The sequence below is a fragment of the Ailuropoda melanoleuca genome, chromosome 11, assembly GCF_002007445.2.
Source record: "Ailuropoda melanoleuca isolate Jingjing chromosome 11, ASM200744v2, whole genome shotgun sequence".
Lineage (NCBI taxonomy): Eukaryota > Metazoa > Chordata > Mammalia > Carnivora > Ursidae > Ailuropoda > Ailuropoda melanoleuca.
In genome coordinates, this window is record NC_048228.1 from 89,920,151 (window position 1) to 89,930,348 (window position 10,198).

A 10,198-nucleotide genomic window follows, 5' to 3' on the forward strand; every position below is an offset into this window, starting at 1 on the left:
GCAAGGAGAGCAAACATTTCCTTTTGGTTGCATGAAATGCCCCCCGAGATTAAGAAAAGGAAGATAAGAATAACGAGAATTTACTAAGATCCAGGGCCAGGATTATATCTGTTCTGTTTATTGCTGTGTTCCTACCACGTTGAATAGTGACGGGTACATATTACGTGCTCAACATGTTGTGTGTCATGCATTTCCACATATTTTGCTTTATTTATTCTTATAATACCGAAACGTAGATAGTATCACCATTTTTACATATAACCCAAATAAAACAAGGCCATCTTATAAGAAGCACAAATCCTACCTGATGGCCAAAGGCAACATGAAGGCTGTAGTGGGTGGGAGCAGGATGTGAAGTGCAGAACGGTAAGGGAGGAACATCGTTGCACGACTGCTCAGACCCACTCAAATTCCACCCACCAGAGAGGGGCCCACTCACCTCTCTCTTCTCCCGCTCCAGACCTCCAAACCTTGTCAGCTGCCTGACATTCCCTGGTCCACTCTCCTCTCCACTCTCAATCTTTTCTCCCTGTGGCAGAAAATTTTCAAATTTTTCCAAAAAAATCTTATTTTTCCTTATACAGTATGTTAAATTAGCTGTCAAGGGAAGCAATCATGCAACCTCAAATTGTTATGTTCACTGTTGGTTAAATAACAAGTTAAATGTGGGTTGCATACAAGTCTTGTTTCGGTCTTTGGCAAGGACATTGACCCTTGGTCTTACTTGCTTCTCCACGTGGGTTCTGACACTGAAGGAAACATTTTGCTTAGGTTCCACAGACCTATGTCCTTATTGACCTATGTCCCTCTTGACCTATGTCCTTATTTTTTCTCCCCATGAATCAATTCTCATCACCATCATGACTCTATCATCCACTGTAAAGTCGCCAGATTCTTGAAGTCTCATCCCACTTCTTCCTTTCTACCTTCATCATCAGAAAATGGCAGTCCCTCCCTTTGCTTATCCAGAAACTTTTAATTCTGGAGTGATTCATTCTTCAATTCATTCCTCTGAGCCATTTAGAAAGAATCATAACTTTATCTATTAAAAACTAAACAAATCAATGATTCCTAGCATAGACGTTATTAAAAGACAGAGCTTCTAAAGACAAATGTTGATAGGCTTTCCTTATAACAAAGAAATTGCCTCTCTGTTTGTTGTAGTGGGACAAGGCCTACTTTCAATCACTATTTCAATTAATATTTACTCCAAGACAAAATACTACCAACATGTATTATGAAATGGTAGTCTCATAGATAAAGGAATTTCTTCACATTTCACATGCTTTGCTGCCTGGGTCTTCAAATTACTCACTTGTTTTGTGATTTGGATATCTCCCCAGTAAGAATTCTCTACTTGTCAATAACTGTGAGCTATGGCAAGAGAATGCTGAACTCAGCAGTTTCCCATCACTGTGCGTTTTCTGATGTTAAATCAGTGATGTTTATAACTAAGATAAGTTCCACTTTTCATTCTTCCACCTGAAGTCTCTGATATCGGTCAGGAGTGACATTGGCTAAAGATATTCCCACCTTCTTTGTATTTATTAGGGTTTATTCAGTGTATGAATTGCTGATGCCGATTACAGGCTTCTCTGCATTCACACTTACATGGGCTTTTTCCCCTGGTGTGAATTCTGTGTTGTTGCTGGATGTTTGCACTCTGCCTGAAGGACTTCTTCCAATCACGACATGCATAGGCTTTTTTCTCCATAGTGTTGTCTCACTCTATGAAAGGCTGGTGTCACAGTTGAAGGCCTTGCCTTCCAAAGTCATTCTACTCATAGGTTTCATCTTCATTATTAATTCTGTGGTGCTTAGTAAGGTCTGAGCATTTGCTGAAAGCCTTTCTATGCCCATTACATTCACAGGCTTCAACCACAATAGGAATGCCCCAATAGAGAGCAAACACTGAGCAGTGGCTAAAAAGCCTTTCATATTTATCATATCTTGAGTATTTCCCCCTATATATCTTCCTTGATGCTGACTAAGGAGCAGTCCAGGGCTAAAGACCTTCCTCCATGTGTCATGTTCACACCTTTTGATTCCAGCATGAATTCTGTGATGTTGACAAAACTGTGAGCACCGACGAAGGCCAACGCCCCATCCTCACACTCAGTGAATTTCCCCACAGTATGAAATTACTGCTCTTGAGCAAAACAATTCAATCTTGTTCAAATTCACTACATTTCCACATTGTCGTTCCTGCATAGGTAATTTTAGCCTTCATTGTAAATGTGTTTCTTCTGGAACTGTGAACACGTGGATGGTAGTTATGTGTTTTCCCTGTGGGAGAAAGGTGTTAGACAGAAAGAATTAACTTTGGGTGAAAAGTTCCCTTACATTTCTTACACTTGTGCTCTTTTCACAGAAGGAGTTTTGTTATGGCTACCTCTGCCTTCGAACTGATCACCTTTCTCCCAGTTTTTGGCTAAGCAAAACTATCTTTAGGAAATGGTTTGTAAGATTTTCCATCCTTAACTTCCAATGGAATCCTCGATACAAACTCAACTGTGGAGTTCACCTCTTTGTCACACAGATCACTTCCTTCTCCATAGATGGCTGGCTCTGTGGAATGTGTTTCTGATGGAACACATGATCAGAACTGAAAACTCACAGCCACTGTGACAGGTGGAATAATGGCTCCCCAAAGATGTCCATGTCCTAATTCCTGGCACCTGCCAAAATGTCACCTCACCCAACAAACAGGCTTTTGCAGATGTGATTAAGTTAAGGACCTTGCGATGGGGGGATTATCCTGAATTATTTGAATGGGCCCAACGTAATCACAAAGTCCTTAAAAGGGGAGAGAGAGGCAGAAATGGAAAGACGGAGGGTGATGGGACCAAAGAAGGAATGTCCGAGCGATGGGATGTAAGGACTCTCTGGCTTTGAAGATGTGAGGAAAGGGGCCATGAGCCTCCAGAGCCTGGGAAAGACAAAGATTCTCCCCTAGAGTCTCCAGGAAAACAAAAACAAAAACAAAAACATAGCCCTGCTGATAGTTATTTTTAAGCCCAATGAGACTCTTATTTGACTTCTAACCTACAGAACTGTAAGGTAATAAATTTGTGTTGTTTTAAGGCAGTAAGTTGGCAGTAATTGTTATGGCAGCAACAGAGTACTAGCCCAGCAACGGTGACCACCAACCCCGCAGCCACGATGGTATCTAGGGGAGGGCCATCCATGTGGGGCTCAAGTCCAGGACCCTGGGATCATGACCTGAGCCGAAGGCAGATGTTTAACCGACTGAACCACCCAGGCGCCCCTGACTGAAACTCTCCTTATTCAATCCTCCTTCCTTCCCTCTTTCTTCACAGGTGTTAAACTTCCCTCCTGCTTTTACTTCTTCCTCTCCTTTTTATCCTACAGACATTTTCCCCCAGTAAGTCTCAGTATTTCTAATGCCATCTTGGTGTCTGTTTCATGGAAGATCCAAAGGAACACATCTCCTAAGGCCCAGCTCCAGAACTCCCTTGTCCTTGTAGTCAGCCATAAAAAGGGCTCCCATTTGCTCCTTTCTGACTCTCCACTGTCCCTTCATATCTTTCTTAAATAACTGGCTTCCCTTGGTTGATTTCTCTAATTCTCCTCTCTCCCTCTCACCCTGATGGAACCCATCCAGAGCCGTGATTAAGCAGGCAAAGATCCTTGCTCATTTCAAGTGTGCTGTAATGTAGAGTGTGTGTGTGTGTGTGTGTGTGTGTGTGTGTGTGTGAAGAGTGTTAATATTAATAATCTAATATCCTTCCTTCTTTCTCTGTCACATGAAGATAAAGGACCCAAGGCTCAGAAAGTTTGAGTAACTTGGTCAAGGTTACACACCGAGAACATGATGAAATCACTTTCAATTCCAGATCTTGCTGACTGCAAAGCCCAGGCTATTTCAACCAAACGGTGTGCACTCTGTGTGTGCAAATGTATTTGTGAAGACTCCCCATAGGTGATTCCTCTAGGACTCAGATGCATCTGGAAAGTAGGTGAAGAATCACATCAAAACCCTATTTTCATGAGGAACAGGGATCATCTTGGGAAAACACTCATCCTAGCCTAGAGTTAAGTGTGCAGATGTGATCCAAGCTCAGCAGGATTACCAGGAAGGGAGGGCTAGAGCCCAGCGCAGATTCCATAGTCACTTCCACAGTCTGCCTTCTGACCCAGCCCCGGGGGACTCACACGGGAGTCCTGGAAGAAGTAATTATTACAACAAGCTGTTTCTCAATATATAAATAGAGCTAAAAACACTCAGTGTTAGTATATCCAGGTGGTTTTTTCAATGTTTCTTTTTAAAGATTTATGTATTTATTTATTTGAGAGAGAGAGAGTGCACACACAGGGTTTGGGGCAGGGGGGTAGTTAATAGAGGGAGAGGGAGAGAGACACTCAAGCAGACTCCATGCTGAGCATGGAGCCCAATGTGGGACTTGATCTCATGACCCATGAGATCATGACCTGAAACTAAAACAAGAGTTGGGCACTTAACTGACTGTGCCACCCAGGTGCCCCAGTATATCCAGTTTTAATAAAGCAAAGAGGAAAGACATCCAGAGCACAGACACGGTGTGAAAAATGTTAATCACAAATAAAGCCTCCCGTGCGTCCAGAAGCAAGAGCAGGCTGGGATGGTCTGGGCAGTAAGTTCCTGTAAGAGGCAAATTGCCAATAACACAGGAGCCAGAGGAGGCCAAGGGGACAGCAAGGTAAACTTTCAAGGGAGCAGCTGCTCACCACTGCTGTGATGCCAATAACACCTATGTCAGGCTCTAGAATGTTCAGTGCCCTGAGAAATGTTCTCTATGCTCTGCAAGTGACAAGAATCACTCAGTATCTGTGCTTTCCTCCTGCTTTTTGCCCCTTATTCAAAAGGAAGGCGATGCTTCCCAGGTTTTGAGGCCCTTGGGGTTTTGTTTTTGTTTTTGTCTTTGTTTTGTTTGTGTTTTATTTATTTGAATATAGTGACACATGATGTTACACTAGTGTCAGGTGTACAACATAGAGATTTGACAAGTCTATACATTGTGCTGCGCTCATCACACATACAGCTACCGTCTGTCACCGTACAACACTCTTGCCATCCCATTGACTATATTCCCTATGTGGTGCCTTTTATCCCCGTGACTTACTCACTCCATGACTGGAAGCTCTATCTCCCACTCCCTTTCACCCATTTTGCCCGTCCCCGATCGTCCTCCCCTCTGGCAACCATCAGTTTTTTAATTTAACCCCCAGTTTAGCACAGTGCTTGGCCCTTGATGGTGTTTAATAAATGAGAGCTAGTCTATTGAAAATAAAAGTACCACCTTGTGCTCTAGACAATTTGGAAACTGTAGGAGAGACCACCCTTACCCTCAAGCTCCTCCTCTAAAGAAAAGTATAAAATTGTTCCTGCTGGTTCTAAAACCTGTGCATATGCTTTTGTTGTTTCACGGTAGGGGTCGTCCCCCAGATTCTGCATTGGTTGGTCAGAACAGTCGACTCCTTGAACCATTCACCCGGGTGAGAGCTGGCATCGGCAGAGGTTTGAGGAAAGACAACAGTTCCAAAGATCTTTGAGTGAGCTGGTGAATTGCTGCTGGTGATCACATTTCTCCATCCCCAGTGTCAACACTGATCTCGTTTTCCTTCTCTTATCACCACCTCTAATTCAGCGGACTCCAAGGTACATACATGAGACAATTCATTGATGGCCAGGGAGTTCTATTTCTTTTTAAAATTCCTCCATAGTGTATTTTAAAATAATAAATAGACCTAGAGTGGGGGTGCCCGCTCAAACATTTTTAGCTGATGGGAGATAGATGAGAAAAGTTTGGATACCAATTTTAGTCTCGCATAGTTCAAGCTTTCCTGGTCCTTTGGGGTTATTCAGTTTTTCAATCTCTCACTCATCAGATATTCCCTGAGTGCTGACTCTGGGCCACACCTGTTCCAGGTGTGGGAAAACAACACGGAGATGGAAAATTTCCTTGCGGTCGTAGAACTTACTGGGAGATACAGACATATATTTTCTATATCTCTATATAGATATAATATTTAATGTTTATAGTAATAGGAACAAGGATTAAGTAGGTCACGAGGCTATAGATGCTGGAAGGTGCTATCTTAGATGAGGTGGTCAGGGATGGTCACTTTCAGAAATGGCATTCAAGTACAAGTTTAAAATAAAGTCAGGGCAGGAGGCACGCAAGTACAGGGTGGACTGCTGTAACAAAGAGACCCCACAACACACCTGCCCAAATGAGAAAGATATTTATTACTCTCTCACCTAACAGACTAAATATAAGTAACCCAGCGCTGATATGATAGGGACCGGGAATCTCTCTCTGGCCTATATGTCGTCCCCTAGAGCAAGGGGTCAGCACTTGCTGACTACTGTCCCATAATGGGTTTTTTTTTGTCATGACCCCATCACACTCACCATCCCACACGCTGGTCCTCCCTCTTCATTGCTCCCTAGTGTATAAGCCCCCGGGGAAAGGTAATAAGGACAAGCTTTGGGGTTGGGAGTGAGGCAAAGAGCTTCCGGGGTGCATACCTCGGGGTCAGTGGAGGAGGGGCTGCAGCCTGAAGGAGTCTCTGAGCTATAAAGCCTATGAGCAATTGGCGTCCTGAAATGTGGAAATCCCAGAAGACCAGTCCGGGAGGAGCACTGAAGCCAGCAGGGTCAGAGGGGCCCAGAGGGGCAGGTCGACCTGAAACAGCACCTCCAGGGTACAAGGACCAGCAGGAGAGGCCCCACGCGGCCCTCCCAGCTTCACAGAGAGGAGCGCTGGTGTGGCCTTCGCTGACGGATGCCACCAACGCGGCCATGGGGGTGGCCCAAGGCCTGTTAGAAGAATGTGGATCTGCACTATATTGAGATCTCACAGAGAGAGAAAGACAGAACGAACTTCTTCTTTCCATCCCCCGTGTTTGTGAAGTTGGTCAAGAATGAAGCAATTCGAATAACATCACGATTTGTGACCATGAGGTCTGACATAATCACACTTCATTGCCAGGGCTGTGTTTAAAATCACAGATAAAATAGAGAGCAGGAGGCTTGAAATATTACACATAGATTATTTTAAGTGGTAGTGGTGCCTCTTCTAAAGTTGTAGAGGGCAGGACCATCTTCCATCTCCTCGCCTGTGTTATATCAGGACGCCCCTGCCTCCCCCCACCACTGCGGCGAATTAGGAAGGAAACATAACCAGACCCTAAGAAAGAAGCCATGACCTGCGATCTAAATCTAAGAGCATCGATCTTGGTTCCCTGTGCTAATCACAACAGTACAAAAGTTGCATGAAAGGAATCAGTGGGAGTATGTTGGTCGTGGTGACCCATAGAGGAAAAAGGAGTGGGGCATGGAGCACCCTGGCCCCTTACCTAGAGTCAGGGTGTAAGTGAGCAAAACTGGCTCCAGACATTGAAACAGGTTCAGGCCCCCTCTGCCTTCCTTCCACTCCCTCCAGATGCCCAACCACTGCCTCGTCGCTCCATTTCCAGAACCAAGTCTCGGGGAAAACCCCGAATGTGGTTTGTTCTAAGGAGAATGTGACTGATAACAGCCTAGTGTGGTCCCAATCCTGAGCATCTGGNCTCGGGGAAAACCCCGAATGTGGTTTGTTCTAAGGAGAATGTGACTGATAACAGCCTAGTGTGGTCCCAGTCCTGAGCATCTGGTTTTTAATAAGAATGAAAGACAGAATCTGGTTCTGGGAAAGGGAAGGCACATGAGAACCTGGGGGGAGAGGCTTCCAGTGGCTGCCTCCTCGGCCCTAGAGCTCAGGGAAGCCTGGAGAAAAGATCCTGTCTCAGGAGACAAATAAAAGGAGAGAGTTTCTTTAAAAGGCTATATGGTACCAAGGTGAGAATGCTTTATCTAGCCACCCTGGAAAACAGTTTGGCCATTTTTTAAAAAGTTAAACACAGGCTTAGGGTAAGACTCAGCAATACCATTCCTGGGAATTTGCCCTAGAGAAATTAAAACTTGGGTTCATATAAAAAGCCATCTGTGAAGGATGCCTGGGTGGCTCAGTCAGTGAAACACCTGACTTTGGCTCAGGTCCTAATCTTGGGGTCCTGGGATCAGCTGGTGCAGGGCTCCCCGCTCAAAGCGAAGTCAGCTTGTTCCTTTGCCCCTCCCATTGCTCGTGCTCTCTCCCTCCCTCTCTCTCTCTCAAACTCTCTCAAATAAATAAATAAAATCTTTAAAACAAAACAAAACAACAACAACAAAACAGTCCATGAGAGTTAGTTCACGGCAGCTTTACTCATCACCGCCCCAAACTGCAAAGAACCCAAATCGCTTTCTCTAAGTGAGTGCGTAAAGGCACCGTGCTACGACCACGCGGAGCAGTACTGCTCAGCGATAAAAACAACAAACTACGGATGCACACACTTGAATGGACCTCAGATGCATGATACTGAGTGACAGAAACCAGTCCGAAAAGGTTCACACTGTATGATTCCATTTATATGACATTATCAAGAAACAAAAGGAAAGTGATGGTTGCAGGGGTGGGGTGGGGGGGACGCACCTATAAAAGCAACACGAGGGAGGTTTTTTGTGATGATGGAACGGTTCTGTCATTTGATTGTGCCAGTGAGTGTGTGAATCTATATATGTATGTCCTAAAATTCATAGAAGTCCATATACACACCCCCCAAAAGTCAATCGTACTGTATGATGATTTAATGCATTTTTTTTTAAAAAAATCTTTAAGGCACCTAAAGAAGGAGTGCTTGATGTGGCTTCTGGAGACCTGGGCATCACTGCTTCACAAGGTGTGACATTCATTCATCCATTCCTCCATGAGCTAGCCAGCCCCGCGTTCATGCCGGGCACATTACAGATGCACAGAGCGTAGAGTTTCTGCTCCTGGTGAACTTGTCCACTGGAAGAAACCAAGGCTTAGACGCATGATTTAACACAGTTTGATGGAGACTTGTACAATGGCAGGATGGAGACGCCTAGAAGGGGTCGCGCTGGGAAGTCACACTGGGGTCAAAGATGGTTTTGCCCTCAGAGCCTTTGTTTGCTCATTCAGAAGTTTGGAAGAAATAGTTCTTCCTGTCTCATCTGTTCTAGAGGCTTGTTTGGGGAATCAAGTTCACAAGAAGGTGTATGACCTGTACAGCATGGTCATACGAGAGTCTTATGATCATTCAGAGTCAGGAGTAAGTGCTTTGCTCTCTCAGAACACATGGGCAGCTAAAAGAATAATGATTTTGTAGGTGATGTCACGGGGGGTGGGGGTAAATGGAGAAGAAAACAAGAAGTCTCTGCATCTTCCCAGGTAGTTTTGAAAAATGTTTTTATAAATTTGCTTTAAAAGTTTTTCAATGAAAACTGAATTTTACTTTTATTCAGGCTTTTCCCTGCTATGCCAACAACTGGATTCCTACAACATTGGCTGCAAGTGAAAATAAAACAGACCTATTGTAGAACTTATAAACCAAAATCAGATGTGATGTTTTTTCTACCATTCACCCTAAAAGATCTTTCAGACTTCCATTTCTATTTTCCTGTAGAAAATAGATCTGTAATCAATGGGTAAATGGTGAAGCTAGGCATTATTTTCGCTTATACATAGAAAGTTTTTTAAAGATTAGCGATGAATAATAATTACTTTCGAGCATTTATTATATGCCAGGCATGGCACCAAGCGTTTTATAGGCATTATCTCATTTAATCCCTAATAGCAGTCCTACAGGTCAGTGCTACCTCCATTTTACAGGTGAGGACTCTAAAGCTCGGAGGGGTATTTACAGTTGGCCCTTAGACAACACAGGTTTGAACTGTGTGTGTTAATTTATATGCGGCCTACATATATATATGTATATACACACACACAGTACAGTACTATCAATGTATTTTATCTTCGTTATGATTTTAAATAAAATTTCCTTTTCTCTAACTCATTGTAAAAATATAGTATATAATACATATAACATAAAAAAATATGTGTTAATTGACTACTGATGTGATCAGTAAGGCTTTGGGCAACAGTAAGCTCTAAGAGTTAAGTATTGGGAGGTCGAATTTATGCATGGATTTTCAACTGTTCAGGGGCTTGATGCCCCTGACCCCCACATTGTTCAAGGGTCAGCTGTATTCAGGTCATCCAGAAAGTCAATGTTAATGCCAGGACTCCAGTCCAGGGGTATAAATTACAAGCACAAGAGATAGATGGAGAGAAAAATACTTGCAACAAAGTTA